The sequence below is a fragment of the Neomonachus schauinslandi genome, chromosome 1 (assembly GCF_002201575.2).
Source record: "Neomonachus schauinslandi chromosome 1, ASM220157v2, whole genome shotgun sequence".
Classification (NCBI taxonomy): domain Eukaryota; kingdom Metazoa; phylum Chordata; class Mammalia; order Carnivora; family Phocidae; genus Neomonachus; species Neomonachus schauinslandi.
Genome location: NC_058403.1, coordinates 178105543 through 178122580, shown reverse-complemented (window position 1 = coordinate 178122580; position 17038 = coordinate 178105543). Strand labels below are relative to the sequence as shown.

General features: G+C 40.2%; 1 protein-coding gene across 5 annotated transcripts in view; it reads left to right on the top strand.

Annotated features, from left to right (window-relative positions):
• Positions 1-17038, top strand: part of MITF (melanocyte inducing transcription factor) — a 216214-nt gene that overhangs the window by 18580 nt on the left and 180596 nt on the right. Inside the window, exon 1 of one of the 5 annotated variants that reach the window (XM_021694961.2) lies at positions 1952-2004. The exons of the other annotated variants lie outside the window; for them this stretch is intronic. The gene's annotated coding sequence lies outside the window, so the exon portion shown is untranslated. Of the gene's footprint in view, positions 1-1951; positions 2005-17038 lie in introns of those variants that run through there. 5 annotated transcript variants of the gene reach the window in all.

The following is a 17038-nucleotide window of genomic DNA, read 5'->3' as shown; positions in this document are numbered from 1 at the left end:
GGCTCCAAGAGAGGTAGCAAAAGGTGGGATGGTGGACGCTTAATTATTCACAAGGATATGGTATGTAAGTTGTAGATGTTCCTCATTCCTCATTAAAGATCTTCAGATTTTCCTTGCTGATGACATCAAGAAGTCTTATCTACATACCCGTACTTATGGTCTGCCACTGAACATCGAGCTCCTAACGTCTTGATGTTTTTCACTTATCTTTCTTTCCTTATCTCTCCCTCCCTCCTCAACCTGACTCGTTAATTGCTTTTCCTGTGTGTCTTCATAAAGTTGTAGCCAGTTTATTCCATTCTGGACTGTTTATCTTTGAATGCCAAAGGTCTTGAAACATCATAATGTTGTGTAATGAACATAACTTCTGCCTTGACATGTGGGTGTTAAGAGCATTAGTCATTGCAAAGTATTGAGTTAAATATTTTCAATAAAAGGATATAATGATCTAATAGAGAGGAAGAAGTTATAAAAATACTAGTTGGTGGCTTCAATTGTGAGCTATATATTTAGTGGGTTCCATCAGCAATGGCTAGACATTCACAGAATGAACATACAAATTCTTACTCCTTATTAGTGGGAGAGGAGAAAGACCAATAGTAGGGAAAAAAAGCACTTGATTCTTATACATACTGAGAGAAAGGTAAACCATCTGAGTTTCCAGTGCTTCTGCTCTCGATTTACTTCCTCAGATGCATCTTTAACTAACTACCACAAGAATTGTTGGAGATTTCCATGAGATATTTACAATAGGGACTTCTGGGTTGTATCTTGTTGGAAAGCCCTTAGCTTTGTAGTCATTTCTTCTTTTTTTTTTAGAGAGCCATCAGGGCATCTTTGCAATACCATCAGAGAGCTGGGGACTTCCTGAGCAAATGAGATGTTTCTTTACCTGTGGAGTTGATTTTATGAAGAGTTTTGGTCAGCATTAGTCATTGTGAAACTATGTACCTTGCTGCCCTGGTTTATCTGTAGACATCTCCCTGTGGCAGAAGATTGAATCCTCATCTCTCCATGTCTCTCTGGGCATCTAAAGATGTTAGAGGTATATTGGTTTGCTTCTTGCTGGGGAGTGTGTAGTAGGTACTGGCCTTCTGTGATGGAATATTGCCCACATGTGTGGTCATCAGTGTAACAGGTTGATGTGCCCTCTTATTTCCTGGGGTTGGAGGTTTGAACCAGAGACGCCGTGTGCTAACTCTCCTTTACCTTGCTGGCTGGCCCTCTTCAGTCATTCCAGTAAACAACCTGTGGGCGCTCAGTACCTTTTCTTTCCTAGAGAGGCTGTAAACCAGGACATTAATGTCAAAATAGAGGGCCTAAACTCTGTCTATGGCCACCACTAAAAATTTCTCAACAAGACTGGATGTTTTCAAAGGAAGTCCTAGTTAAAATATATCACTTAAGGGAATACAACCTGCAAGGTTGTTCACTTAAGGGAAAAAAATTGTTTTCCTTGTATGATATCTTCTATCAATGGATAATTACTTTCATGATCACCTTAGGAAGTTAGGCCATTTTTGGAGTTGGGGAGTGTGTGGAGGGGAGATCTGTTTTCACCCAATTTCCCTGCATTTGTGATGGTATTTTTGGAAGGATTATGGATCTCTAGTCCTCCTTTGTATGATTTTGAATAGGATTGTTGTCCTTTTTAACTGAATCCATATAGATGAAGAGGTAGTTTTGAATGGGAGCCAAGTAACCTGTTGATGTAAAGTCTGTTTTACCTTTTATGATTCCCATCATTAGCGCCTCCCTCCTTCCTGGCTCAATCCCCTGTCATTTTAAGTAGGCAGCAATTACTGGTTTGCTAAAGAAGCTGGCTGCTGCTGCCAAGGATCCTATTAATTATCACTCTATCTCTAATTTAGCCTTCCTAGTGTTGAGAGAAGGTGCGTGTAAGCGTGTGGCAGGGCAGCTGCAATCACATCTTCTTTGTAATAATCTCCTTTCTGAGACTGTTCAGCGGACTCAATGTGCAGCCAAAGGGCCGAGGCGGCCCTGGTGAGTGTTTTCAACTCTCTTATATAGGTTGTTTGGTAGATCAAGTTTGGGGTGGTTTCTTCTCCCTTTGACTCTACCCCGAGTCAAAAGCTGATGGTTGGCATTTACGGTGGGACCTACTCCTGGTCCGTCTGTGAGCTTAGATGGGACACCTCATAAACACTGTGGTGGTTTCCCCACGAACTAATTTCTCTACCCGGGAAAAGGAGAGCGTGGAATTGGTCGTATGCCTGTCTTCAAGAAGGTAATGCAGACGCTAAAAGAAAATAACCCCATTGACAGTTCCTTGTATAGCAGATTTTTAAGAGACTGGTGATCTTTATATGATACTGAGTCTTGGTTTCTTATTGTTCATAAATGGCTAGATCGCTTGCTGTTTGTTTTCATAAATGTTCAGTACACTTGTTTGAGTGAACCTTTTTTTTCAGAAGTTCCACTGGATCATTTGATTAGGTTTAGAGTGCTTAAGCTTCCTTTTCCACTTTTTTGTTGTTGTTGTTATTTTTGGCAGTGGTGGTGTTTGAAGCTGTTGAAGTGATTCACTGCAAAGTGAATTAATTTTCCACATCTTCAAATGTGTTTTCCAGTTGCCCCCAAGTTTCTTTTCCCCTCTCATATGATTCTGCAGTTGTAGTTCTGTCGTTCTCGTTCTTGCTGGATCAAATATAAATGCTGATGTCACTGAATTTCTTAAATTACAGCTGGTGGGGATTAACAGAAATTGTAAAAGAATACCACTTCCTCATTTTGCTCTTTTCTTGACTAATTATTGTCCTTTCAAGTCCTGTAGGAGGATGGGGATTTGGAAGTAAGTTCTCTGTCCTGAAGTCAGGACAGCAATTTTCATTTTCCTTTTTTTTTTTTTTTTGTCTGTTAAATGTTATTTTTCAAAAATAATTTTGGGTTAAGGATGCTCCTTGCAGATGCCCTTTCATAACCCTGGCAGACTTGCCCCACTCATGATTTTGCACACTGGGTTGTCTTCTATCCTGGGTGAAGGGTTTTGAATACTTCCCTTAAGTAAGTTTCCTTATATAGAATATTTTTACTCAACAGTCTTTTGCCAACTCCAGACGGTTACTGGTATTAGGTGAAGGGTTGTGATTCATTTATTATTTTTTTCCAGAGCCTTTTGTTTTTCAAGGAATGCTGAGTTCTGTCCCCATTGTTTTCTTGTTTAGAATCTATATGTTCTTTCTGAGAGTTCTGTTTGCTCCACACCCTCAAACATTTATTTTTCTGACTTTCTAGTCCTTGTTCTAGCAGCCGGAGCCTGGGACCCAGGCTTTCCTGTCCTTCTCTTTGTGGTTTGAGTGATGGCTCTCTGAACCTTGTCGTGGGAGTTCTCTGGGCTTCTGGGTGGGACATCGGAGCCACCTGGAAGTGTGTGTAAATGGTGGCCGAGCAGTGCACGGCAGTGGTATTGATCAGATTTCAGTCCTGTGGAAACAGAAATAGAAAGGGTTCAGCATTTGCATTTTCCTCTGGTGGTGTTTTTGCTTATTTTGTGTATTTGGAAAAGGCAGCCGTATGCAAACTGCTGACTTACTATTTTCCCTGGAATGGAAACCATTTGGATTATTTCAATGAGTTTTAGCTAAGATTTGTTTGTTCACAGTATTAGTTTTGTTTTCTGGTGTCCTGTTTAGAATAAGACCAGAATGTGTCTTTTTACTTTATGGAAATAAGTGCTACTTGGTGACTCTGGATTTTGCAAACCAACGTGTATTTGAAAAATTATGTTTACTTCAGAGTTAAAATGGAAACTCTTCAGTGAAAATTACAGATACTTACATATTTCCATTTTGGGTCACTTTCTTTGAAAAAAAAATGTTTTTGACTGAATTATTTAAAATTTCAGAGCAGTCTCTTTTTCTGGTGAATTTTCCCCACTAGTTAATTTTTCTAATTTTTAAAGAGAAAGTGAGATTAAACAGAAGCATTACAGGACAGAATCACATGTTCTACACTATTTGATGTAAGATGTAAAATGGTGACTTGTACTCTTCTGTTGTCTTTGAGGATAGAGTGAATCTAGTTGAACTTTTAGTGGTTAGATTTGGATTAGGAATAAAAATAGAATTTCTTTACTGTAAGAACTATTCAGTTCTGGTTTGGGATCCTGAGTATAAGTTATGGTTGTTCAGTCTCTGGAAAATGTGCACTGCAAGATCTGTATATTCTTAGCCAACACTTCCTTCCAACATTGTGATGTTAAATTCTTGGAATTGAGATGAGAATGCTATAGGTATCTGCAAAATAATTCAAATATCACCATGGAGTTTTTGCTTAAATGTGAATTTCACAAAGTTTGGATAAATAGAATAAAGGTGGGGAAAGAAAGAAGAGTTATGAATTGGTTTAATTGTTTGGAATGAATTATTTTTTTAAAAAGGGTTATTATATTTATCGAGGAAATGTCACTCCATATAAGAAAATGGGAGTTTAATAGTTGAGGGGAGGTGGGAACTGGAAACATCATGAGGTAGTAAGAGGAACTGTGGATGAAGCATCAAATATACAGTATATTTTACTAGGTTGATGACTGTGAATGTTTTTGTTCATTTTATCCCAGCAAGTGGCACCATGCAAGGCCTAATAGCTACTGAATACATGCTTAATGAATGGATGTTTTGGGAGCCTGGTTTCAGGCCCAGTTGTGCCAACTGATCGTGTGACCCTGAGTTAACCACTTGTGAGGACTCTGTCTCCTCTTATATAGAGTGAAGGGTAAGGACTAGATCAGGGTGGCTGCGCGTTCCTCTGCTGCTCCTTCCCCCAGCGACGCCATGGTAGAAGTTGCCAGTGATCACCTTGCTCTGTCCCACAATCCTGAGAGGAGCCTTAGGCCCTTCTGAATTCAGTGTACCAGGCTTTCACAACTCATCATGGATGCTAGAGGGCAAACTTATTTGTTATCTCAAAAGTACCTTCTCTCTCAGGTCCCTCACTATGGTTCCTTGATTTGGGGTCATTTTCTTTTTGATACCTCAAGCCCACTTACAGGTAGGGAATATTCTCCGACATTCCTTGGTGAGCAGGTGTTTGCTTAAACAATGTAATAACAACAGCATACACCATTGTCTCTCCTTGCAATAATTTTCCTGGTAGAATTAGCAGATACAGATAGAAGTTAATGAATGGGTCCAGACCATATTTCTCCAGTCGAGTAAGATATCAAGAAATGATTAAATTAACAAAGGTTTTCACTTTTACTCTCCAAAGCTTGCTTATCCACGTAGGAAGTGATCTGCTACGTGCCAGACATTATGCTAGTGGTAAGATGGTGGCCCATAAGGCCTGAGCTCTGCCTTATAACTCACAGCAACATGAATATGATGCTAGGTTTGTAACTGTACCTTTGAGGACAAAAGATGGAGGGGTCATTTCCTCTGAGGGGAGAAGGGCAGAGTCAAGTCTTATAGAAATGAAATTCGAGTTCATTATCAAACTTTGACTGCCAAGCAGAAGACAGGAGGACATTCCGGGTATAGATGGGAGACACAGAGGTATAGCCCAGTATGGTGCCTTTGGGGCTGTGTAAGCTTTTGAGCATGACTGGAGCACCAGGGAGCATGGATGGATTGAAGCAGAGGAATAGCACTCTGGCTGCCAAATGAAGAATGGGTTGGAGGCTGGCCAGATCTGGTGTCACGGAGGCTGGTTAGGATGGTTCCAGCCTAACAGTCTCTGTGAGAAATGATGATACACACACTCTGTTCAGCCTTAAGAGCGGCTGTGATTGCAAGAGGATGCAAACCTTAGTCCCAGATTTTAAGGGCAGTGAAGGCAAAGGCAAGACTGTGTGCATACTGCTTACTAGTGACAATAGTGATTGCTCATTCATTTATTTATTCATAGTTGGATGCCTCTTCTGTACCACACACCTGGGAAATACAGTGGTCAATAAAATAGACATGGTCCCTCCCTTGAGGGAGCCTATATTCTAATGGGAGACATGGTCAAGTAAACAGAAATGACATATTACTATGCATTCTTTGTAAGTTACATGAGAAGAATTTTTTTTTTAAGATTTTATTTATTTATTTGACAGAGAGAGAGAGATCACAAGTAGACAGGCAGGCAGAAGAAGAGGGAGAAGCAGGCTCCCTGCTCAGCAGGGAGCCTGATGCGGGGCCCCGATCCCAGGACTCTGGGATCACCAGCTGAGCTGAAGACAGATGCTCAACCGACTGAGCCATGCAGGCGCCTCCATGAGAAGAATTCTAAGTGTCCGTCCTATCCACAGAACCACCCCTCTTTTACTTCAGCTAACTCATACACTGGCCAGCATGCTCTCTGGTCCCTAGAGTGGGTTTTGAGGATAAAATGAGATAAGCATTGTATTGTATATGCCTTGTATTGCACATGCTTACACACACACACACACACACATACACACACCCCGATTAAAGACATCTGCGGTTACTCCAGAGGTAGACAAGCACCTAGAATAAGGCATATGAAGGTTCCTAAAGGTCAGTCTGCTCCAGGTAAAGTTCCGGATATCTTCCAACATTTCCTGAACTCTTACGTTTTACATGGAATAATCCTGGCTGTTGAGTTCCAGATCCAAGAAGAAACATCTTGGCTCTTGTGGTCCTTGCTAGCTTTGATGGCTGCTTCAAGTTGGCCTTTATGTCTGTGTTCCAGGTTACTTCCAGTGTTTGAGATTCATGTGCAGTAACAAGAATTTGCCTCAGGGCTGCAAAACTGGTTGACATTAGATAAGTGACTTATTTTAAAGAGATATTTTGGTACAGAAATGGCAGTAACAACAAATTCTGCCCCCAAACATAAATCTCCACATTCTGTATCCAACTCAGGATAATCTCTTGATTATAAGGAGTCAAAATTTAGCTGGGGGCATCTGATAAAAATTCCAAGGAAGCTGTTCTAGGTTCAAACACTGTTCTTTGAAGATGAAGCATTCTGACTTATTACAATGATAATTGCAGCTGATTTAGGTGGGAAGTGCACTTTTTCCATTTTGCCTGGCTTGCACAGGTGGTATATCGTTGGTGCTAAAACTCTGGAGTCAGACTGTCCTAGGCTTGAATTCCACCTGCACTGATTAGCAGCTGTCTGAATTGGGCAGATCACGGAGTCTCTTTTTCTTCACGTGTAAAATGAGGTCATGGTTAAGCTTGTAAGCCCTTTGTTAAACCTGTCTGGGTTTGTATCTCTGCTCTACTATTCCATGACATTGGGCAACTTGTTCTCTTTGTAGTTTGCTTTCCTTATCGGTGAAGAAGTAGTAGTAGTAGTAGTAGTAGTAGTAGTAGTAGTAGTAGTAGTAGTAATAGAAATATAATAATAATAATAATTCCTACCTCATAAGGATGTGGTTAGAATTAAATGAGATAAAGCACACAAAGGGTTTGGTGTAGTATCTGGTACATGGTTAGCACCCAGTGTTACCTTACTTATTTTTCTTACCATGATTGAGCATTCTAAAATATTCTGTAATGCTATTTGATGATATATTCTTTTTGAAAATTAAGACGTTACAAGCTGCATATCTGTGTTCCTTTTTCCTTTTTTAAGGTTGGAGACTCGGGGTGCCTGGGTGGCTCAGTCAGTTAAGTGTCTGTCTTCAGCTTAGGTCATGATCCCGGAGTCCAGTGATCGAGCCCCGCATTGGGCTCTCTGCTCAGTGGGGAGCCTGCTTCTCCCTCTGCCCTTACCTGCTCGTGCTCTCTCCCTCTTGCTTTCTCTTTCTGAAATAAATAAAATCTTTAAAAAAAATAAAATTGGAGACTCAATACAATTTCAAGGTTTGGAGTACGGTTGCCAGGTTAAATACTGGATGTTCAGGTAAATTTGAATTTCACATAAACAAAGAATAATTTTTTAGTATAAGTATGCCTCAAATATTTCATGGGATACCTACACTAAAAACTATTCTTTGTTTATCTAAATTCAGATGAAACTGGGCATCCTATATTTTTATTTGCTAGATCTGGCAACTCTAGTTTTGGGGTAAAACTTATCCCTTCACCTTTTCATCCATTTTTTTTACTCAGATAGAGGTATATGGATGCTTAGACAAGCACAGTGAATGACACCTTTAGAGCATGAGCATAGAAATAGTTACCCAAATTTGATGGAACATCCCCTAGCATCTCTAATAAATCTGTCTTCTAATTCATAGAAACAGTGGGACTATCAAATTGAGATTATGTTGACACCTGAACATATAGTGCAAAGTTGCTTGAAAATTCTGAAATGTGCTAGTGTTTGCTCTACCCAGAGGGAACTATCAATAATGACACATTAATGGGTAGGTATGCATTCCAGAAAATCCTGAAAACATAATCATCTTTGAAGGAAATTACCTCATTACTCTTTGAGTCGCTGATCTAGGGAATGTCATTTCCTATGGCTGGCCTGGTTTTCCAGGTAAGAAAATAAACATATCGAGTGGTTAGGTTAATAACTTAGAATAATTTTATTGTACTTACAATTTAAGTTAATTTTTAGGTAGGTTTGGTCCTCAAGCTATTAGACTGTTTGGAGACTTTGAGAGAACTAAATCCAAGACTGAGATCCTTTCAATTCAACTAGTATTTACAGAGTATCTACTGGGTGTAAAGCAACTGCATGGGGGTAGAGAGGAATTGCAAAGATAGCTCCAGCCTTTAAAAACCTTAGTGTTAAATGGAGCAGCAAGGCCAGAAACAATTATGACAAAAGACAGAATACATAAGGGCAGGGTCTAAGGCAAGTAAAGCCAGGTCCCAGATGGTTGAATGTAGGAAGCGATTAATTCTGAAGAACAAGTGGAGTCGGAACATATTATATTAGGAATGGCTTCCTAGAGGTTCATATGTGAGAGAACTCTTCAAAGATGGGAATGATTTCATTTGGGAACTGAATTGTTCTAGGTATAGGGTTATCATTAACAAAGACCTGGAGGTGGACACATTTTGAAATGAATATATTATTTAGACTCAACAACGACAAAAAATATACAGCATGGCAACTGGCTATGACCTCTTCTCTCATGAGTACTGTTTCTGGTCTAGAATTTCCAGATCAGAAACTTGACTTTATGTAGGTGGAGCTGGATTTGTTCCATGTTGGTTTCTTAAATATTTATTGTGCACTTGCTGTTTGTATGTATGCAGTGGTCAGAGGGACTTAAGCAAGTTTAGACACTCTTTCAGTTGGTCACTGAAAACCAACTGAAAGTCAGTTTATTTAAATATTTTTAAATGAAATGAACATTTTTTTTTTTTTTTCCTGAAATGCATTCCCAGTGATCTGTGCTTTAAACTGGGCAAAAACAACAGAAGGTTTTCTTACTAGGCAGTCTAACTTTGCGTTATTTGCTTAAATGACTTTGAAAGCCAACTTAACTCATTTCCTGTTGGGATGATACTGGTTTATTAGACTTGGCCCAAGTCAGAGTTAATAGCGTTAATGGTTTTGAATGGTCCCAAATGATTCTCCTGCAAAGTCCCATTAGCAAATGGGGAGGTTTCTGCAGATGGTATGCAACACACACATACCTGCTTCAGCCATAGTGGATTAAAGGGAATTTAGATGTAGCTATGGACATTTGGAATCCTAGAAAGTAAGAGTTACTGTTGTAGGAAATACTAAACTGTTTTGCAACAGTTCTTTCCTAGTACTTTTTGTTGTTGTTGTTTGAAATGATTACATGTGAAATGAATGCCATTTAAAAATGGCCCCAGCATTCAGAACTTGTTCAGATCACCCAACTTCTCTGACAAATGAATTAAAATATGATAGGGTGTTCATGTTGTAGAGGGATAATAAGGCATGTCTTGAAGAGCAGTGGATTGGCAGCTTGCCCAGTGCCTGAGACACACTACTAAGACTTTGGGATGGAAAACTCCAGTCTTCAGTTAGTGTGTGTTTTGGGCTGTAAACCTCTGAATTAGACTGGAAATTAGCAAGGCATGCAGTGACCCCTGGTATTTTATTTTTGTAAATTAGGATTAGCCCGGGTCTTTCAAATTCCAACAGGTAGTACCTTGTGGATATTTTCCTATTTCAGGTACTGGTGCGCTGAGATGAAGCTTGGATGTAAACCTTTACAGGGTTCCTATCCATGAAAGAGCATCACCTGCTTATGTCTGTTTGAGTCTGTGTGAATGTTGTTGTTGTTGTTGTTTTGGTTTTTTTTTTTTCCTTCATGGCTGGGCCAAATATTATGGAGTTTTAATATCTACCCTTGGTTCTTACTGCCTTATTTTTGGCCTCTCTTAATATCTTCCTTTATATATCTGTCATTAAGTTATAATTGAAGCTTGGTGTTTTATATTTAGAATGATGCATGGAGGTTTAGCTGTGCCAGCCATTCAGGCTTAATAGCAAATGTTGGTTCATGCCAGAAAGTTTTTGAAACCTGGTCTCTTTTTTGGGATGTCCAATCTAAGCAAACCACCCCTTTTTACTCTTAAGCTGAAGGCCACGGGGAAGCAATTCAGAAGAGATTTCTGTGTCTATACATGTATCTATACATGTAAGAGCATCTTATTTCTGATAAAAAAAAAATCGGCTTGTTAGTTCACCCTTCAACCCAGAGTCACGCAGGCTCAAAAGGGACTGCTTTGACAAGTCTTTATATCACTTCATTTCTTAGTTTACTGACTTTCCCACAGGGTATCAGTGAATGCCAGTTCTAGAGTGGGTACATAGTGACGGCAGATGACACCCAGGCCACCAGCTGCTTCCTAGGGGCTGCCAGACACTATCAGACATTTCACAGCTCTTGAATTCTCTGGATTTGGGCCACTTTTGAACTTCATCAATCCATATAACCAGTTATTCAACTAATATTTACTGAGGTTTTAGTGTTTGCCAAGCACCCATCCTAGATTTTAGGAGTGGAGCCGTAAACCAAACTGTTGAAAATCCTTACACTCATGGAGCTTACATGTGGGGGAAGAGAGGATTGTAGAAATAAACTTACATACATAAATAGTAAAATATATGCTATGATGAAGGGTGAGAGGTCCTATAGAGGAGATAAAGCATGGATGGGTTTGGGGTGACTTGTAATTTAAAATTGAGTAGGCAAGGAAGGCCTTCTTGAGAAAATGACATTTAAGGAAAGTTCTCGAGGAGGTTAGAGAGTGGGTCATGCTCACATTTGGAGGAGAAGCTCAGCAGACAGAGGGAAGGATAAGTACGTAGACCCTGGATGGGAGTGTACCCCATTCAGGATCAGCATGATGGCTGTAATGGCTGGAACAGGCTGAGCAAAGGGAAAAGTGTTGGGAAAGGCAGGACGTGAGGTCAGGGAAGAAATGGAATCCAAATGGAGGCAGACACTCTAGGGGTTTGTAAAGACTTTGCCCTTTATTCCCTAAAAATGGGGAGCCATTGCAGGTTTCCAGCTAGAGGAGTAAGGTGACCTGATTAATTCAGGAGGCAGCTCGGTATGGTGGGGAAGAAGTGGTCTGAGAATTTGGAGATCCTTTTAAGTCATAGTTTTGTCATTGTGCAGAGGCAGATTTGTCCAGCATTCTGAGCTTCAGGTTTGTTTTCTGTTTTTCTTCCTCCTTATAAAGCAAGCGGGTGGACTAGATAATTTTTATTGACCTTGCAGGTTTTGATACTCTCTCTGCATTTATTGATCCCTGCCTCCATCTCAGTGTGTGAGCATTTCATATTTGTGGCTGATTACATTTCTCTTTGAGTATGCACAGTTGGACCTCAGTGTGTGAAATATCTTACTGCACTTATTTAATTTCTTGAAATTTTCCGTAAACATCTCACATTGAAAACCTTGCAAATATGAAGTAATTTTATATATTGACATTAAAGGTTGCTCGCAGTTTAAATGGTGTGGGTAAACACAAATTATATGCTTTAGCATATAGCCTAAAACTTTTTTTTTTTTTTTTTTTTTTGGTTACAGAAATAGAGCTAATTTACTGAGTGTTACAGTGAGCTATCAGTTGAGATAGAGTGATAAACAAAACACAACTTCTGCCGCTCAGGGAGTTGAGTAGGAGGAGACAGTCCTGGTTAAGGGAGTACCCCACAAAGCAGTCTTAATGGCACGCAATAGGGCAGGAAGCATGGCCAGCCTGAGGCCTGTGAGAGTTCCACATAGACTAATATTCAGTTGCATCGTCATACCTGGATTTCTAAGTATGTTCCACCAGCCAGTTGGACCTAGTGCCATGTGGAGTAGGAGGTGCCAGAGACCCAGCAGCTTCTCTTCTACAGCTTTGAGCAGTTTGGCTCTGCCCCAAACTTGCATATCACTGTTTAGCATGTCAAGGTCGTACAGTTAACTGTCTCTAAGGCAGTTTAGGGACCATCTTTTGTTACTCAAGAATTTGGGCATCTCAACCCTCTCCCTTCCATCAGAATATTTCTTCCACTTCCTGTGAGAGTTTAGTGCCCTTATAGACTGGTGCTTCAGACAGACAAAGGCTGGTCAGCTTATTTATCTCCCCTGTGGGGAGATATCGCCCTCGCCTTGCCTTACCTTACCTTCAGGTCTTCAGTGTGGCTCTGTCAGGAGTCATGTCACCCACTGATAATCTGTTCTTCATGTTCTGTTAACTGGCTTCATCTTGGGCAGCCAAAAAATGTTGTAAGTTTCCAGGTTGAGGATTCTGGAAACAACTCCCCAGGAGATAAGAGGGCTGCCGCTTGCCCAGACTGACCCTTCAGCTGTCTCCCGGCGTATGCTGGGGCACCGGAGGCCTTGCTGCTGAGGACAACTACCATGGTTGTGAACACCCTGACTGTAGCTAGCCCTTTAGCACCTAAGCTGGGAACAGAGCCAAGAACTCTTGATTCGGATGTCATATTACTTCCTTTTATTTTTTTTCTACCTTGGGCCTTTTCACACATTCCTCCTGCCATCTGGAAAACTTTTCTACCACTCTCCTTTCTACTTTCTACTCCATCTTTCAGTGCCAACTTAAAGGTTGCCTCCTGACCCACTTCCTTGCCCCTTACCTGAGTTAGCTGTGCTGTTCCTTTATAGTTTCTTTCTTCTTCTTCTTCTTCTTCTTCTTTCTTCTTTCTTCTTTCTTCTTTCTTCTTTCTTCTTTCTTCTTCCTTCTTCCTTCTTCCTTCTTCCTTCTTCCTTCTTCCTTCTTCTTCTTCCTTCTTTCTTCTTTCTTCTTCTTCTTCTTCTTTTTTTAAGAGAGAGAGGGTGGGAAGGGACTGAAGGAGAGAGAGAGAATCTTAAGCAGGCTTCATGCCCAGCACAGAGCCTGACCGGGGCTCTATCTCATGAGCCTGAAATCATGACCTGAGCCAAAACCAAGAATCTGATGTTTAACCGACTGAGCCACCCAGGCCCCTCCTTTATGGTTTCTTGATCTTTTCCTTCATACAACCTACTCACATACTTAATTACTTCCATAAGTATCCTATATTTGTCTGTGTATTCAATATGTGTCTCCCGACTTCATGAGGCCAGGGAGCACAGTGATTTTGTTCACTATTGTATTCCCAGAGGTTAGCCCAGGGCCTGCACACATAGGCACTGTATAAATATTTGTTGATTAAGTGAGTCCCTGAGTGAAAGAATAAAATGATTAAAAGGCAGACTCTGCATTTTCTCCTGTCTATTCATATTAAGTGTCTGTGTCTATCCTGGCTAAGGGTAACAACTGTTATTGACTTTGCATTTTATTGAGGATGCTGAAGATGTGATTTTTGTCTCCAGCATAACTCTGTGGCCTTGTGGAATTTTATTAAAGTTGTCTCTGCAAAACCAAAACTCAATGACACATACAACTCAGCATTCTTTAACTGGTATAGGCTTGACATGTTGGGCTATGATTTATCAATTTATTTTGCTGTAGTTGCATTTTTATTCCTTAATTCTGTTTCCAGAAATGAGCTTTAATTCTGTTTAGATCCTCCTCCCTTCTATTTGTTGAACATGAATAGAGAAACTATTGCTTTTTCTTAATAGGATTCATAATGCCTTTTGGAGGGATTTATTTTGGCTTACGTAATGGAACTTTTAAGAGGGTAGGAATAGAAAACTGAGTAGTACTTTCTCTAGAAGAAAGAACAAAGTTTCCTACTGTGTGTAAAAAAGAAAAACAGCACCCACAGTGGACCTTCTTTATTTCTAAAACTAAACTGTCTTAAGTGTTCGTATCACAAAGATGGGCTTTTCCCAAGCCAGGTTGGCATAATGTAATTTATAGAGAAAGCGTGTATTGTTCTGCAGTATGCATTGCGGTTACACTGGCTCCCATAAGATTAGCTCAACAGTATCTATGAATAGTCACACCCTAAATTACACGAACCGAACAGTTTTAAAGAGGTGGAAAATCTGATGCCTACTATTTCCCAGACACACATGCCTCAGGAAAAAATTTGGGGAGGTGGGGAGTGAAACCCAAACATTGCTACTTTATATTCCCCGACGTAGCATTTGTTGGTTGTGTGACCCTGGGCAACTGGATTAACTTCTCTGAGTCCCAGAGCCTCCATCTGTAAAGTGGAGATAAAAATACCACCTACATCAGTTATTATGAGAATTCCATGAGATAATGTATGGAAAGTGTCATAGTGCCCAGCACATTATAAATGCCCTAGAGATACAATTATTACTTGGAGGATAGTGCGGTGAATAGGGTGGTAGTTAAGGGCACAGACTCTAGAGGTCCTGCCCTGGGTTTGAATCCTGGATCTGGAGCTTATTGGCTGGGTCATCTTGACCTAGTAACTTGACCTGTCCATGTTTGCATTTCCCCATGTGTAAAATGAGAATAGTGGTAATACCTGCTACATTGGGTTGTCCTGAAAATAAACTATTTGTCAACTGCTGGTACATGCGAAGTGCTATGGAAATGTTTGCAGTTGTGATGCAGCCTGCAGATAGATAGTCTAGGGTCATAAGTCAGGTTCCATTATGGACCAGATGTACCAACATGAAGTTGTCGACTTCTTTGAGACTCATTTTTCCTTTTTTTTTTTTTTTTGTAAAAGGATGACTCCAGTTGTAGTGCCAAGTTTTATGAGAAATCAATGAGATAATGCATGTGTAATGCTTAGAATAGGGAGTGGCACATGGAAAATACTCAATAAATCATAACTACGGTGAAGACTTATAATTGTCACTGTTTCTATTATTTTTAATTCCATTGGTAATATATCTCTGTCTTATATAGAACTTACATGGTAAGATGAATTTCACAGACCCTCTATGGAAATCAACATGCTTCATATGTAGGAAATAATGTTGAGGTCTATTGTTACCATAAATTTATATTTATATAAATGGAGCTATTTCAGGAAATTGAAAATACTCAGTAAACATCTTACAATCATGCATTTACGATTTTATAGGTCACAAAAGATTGAAGTCAGTCAGGGTCAATGTTAGGTGGGCAGTGTTATATTCATGGAAAATAACTCCTAGGAAATATTAGGAACTACAATGTCCAAAATAAAGAAATAAAAAGCCATTACATAAACCATGTTTAAGTGAAGTCTGTTTCTATTTCATATCTTCACTGGGATTGTGTTCATAGAGTAAAGTTTTGACATTGTTTAAATTTCTGATGTTAAGGCTTACTTATGACTGATAACCATGCATCATAACCATGCATCACTGGAAATGGATAAACACTGATTCCAATGTTGGTAACATTTTCCATTTTAGTCATTTGGGTCACTATTTCTACAGTATCTGTATTTAAACTTTTGTGTTGTTTTGCAATATATCTTTAGTTCAACTTCCTTTTTTTTTTTTTTTAAATAAGGTAGGGAAGGAAAAACAGTGATTATAGTACAGAGCTATAAATGGCATTTGAGAAAAGCAGGGCTTTGACTAGCATTTGGCCCCAAGTCCCCATGTTTTAATGGAAGGTGGGAGCTTGCACTGGGCAGTTGGATGTGCAAAGAAGCGCAAATGGTTGTACCAGTCCTAGGTGGTCAGATACTCAAGACAAACATGGAAGTGCTGATGAAATTCCTAGATTGTATTCTGGAAGGATGAGTAAAGTTATTTAATCAAAAGTATATGGGAAAGCTTCCTTGGGGGCATGTGCAAGTATCTGCTGAGAGTATGGGAATGGTTTGAAGGTTGGAACCTTGAGGGGAAATTAATTCAAGTTCAGTGTCATAGGGGCCATAGAATGGAGGAACTTTTAATCCATGGTTAGGAGGATGGGCTTTATTCATAGGCCCATAGGAAGGCATGGAAAAATTTTAAGTAGGAGCTATGGGATTCTATTTGTTTCTGAAAAGGTCATTGTGGAGGTACCATAGAGAATGGATTGCAGAGGGTAGTAACAAAGAAGACCAATGAAGAGCAGTGCAGGCAGGAGATGGTGCTATCTGGGACTGTCTGGTGGTTGGAGAGATGGAGAGAAGGGGGTGGAAATAAGAGATACGGGGGGATGAAGAAGCACAGGCCCGGGTGATTGGTTGGACTTGGGTGGGGAGAGAGTGAGGAAAGAGGAATGGTTTTCAGTGAGGTTTACCTTTTCATGCATGAAAACAAATAGGGATTCATTCAGCTCCCCTACAAGAAATCCAGGGAGTCCGTGACCATAGCCGTTTTTTAGTGGCTCCATGGTGTCAGAACCATCCTCACAGCCGTTTTTCTTGGCTTTTTCCTGATGTTTTTCACTTTGTGGTTGCAAAATGGCTGCCGCCCCTCCAGGAATCACATCTGCTTTAAGAAGAGGGCAAAGGGAAGAGGAGTAGCATCTCTACCAGGAAAAAAAAAAACACAGGCTTTCCCAGGAAACCCCACACCCCACCCCATCCGCCCATAGATGTCTCCTTGCATCTCAGTGGCTGGAACTGTGTTGCATGGCATCTCCTGTCTGGGCACATTGCTGCCCTGAGCAAGTTCTAGTTCTGTTAGTAGCAAACAAAGGAAGTGGAACTTGCATCTGCAAATAGTTGCTGGGTTTGCCTCACCAAGATTTCTGGTAAGAGGTGGAGGAGTATGAAATGTTTGAGGACATGGAGGAGTTTAATCACATGGGTGGGAAATGTCCATGGGCATGTTTACTCTCAACTCTGCAGTGAGCCCCAAGTTGTAATTTCTCATTAACAT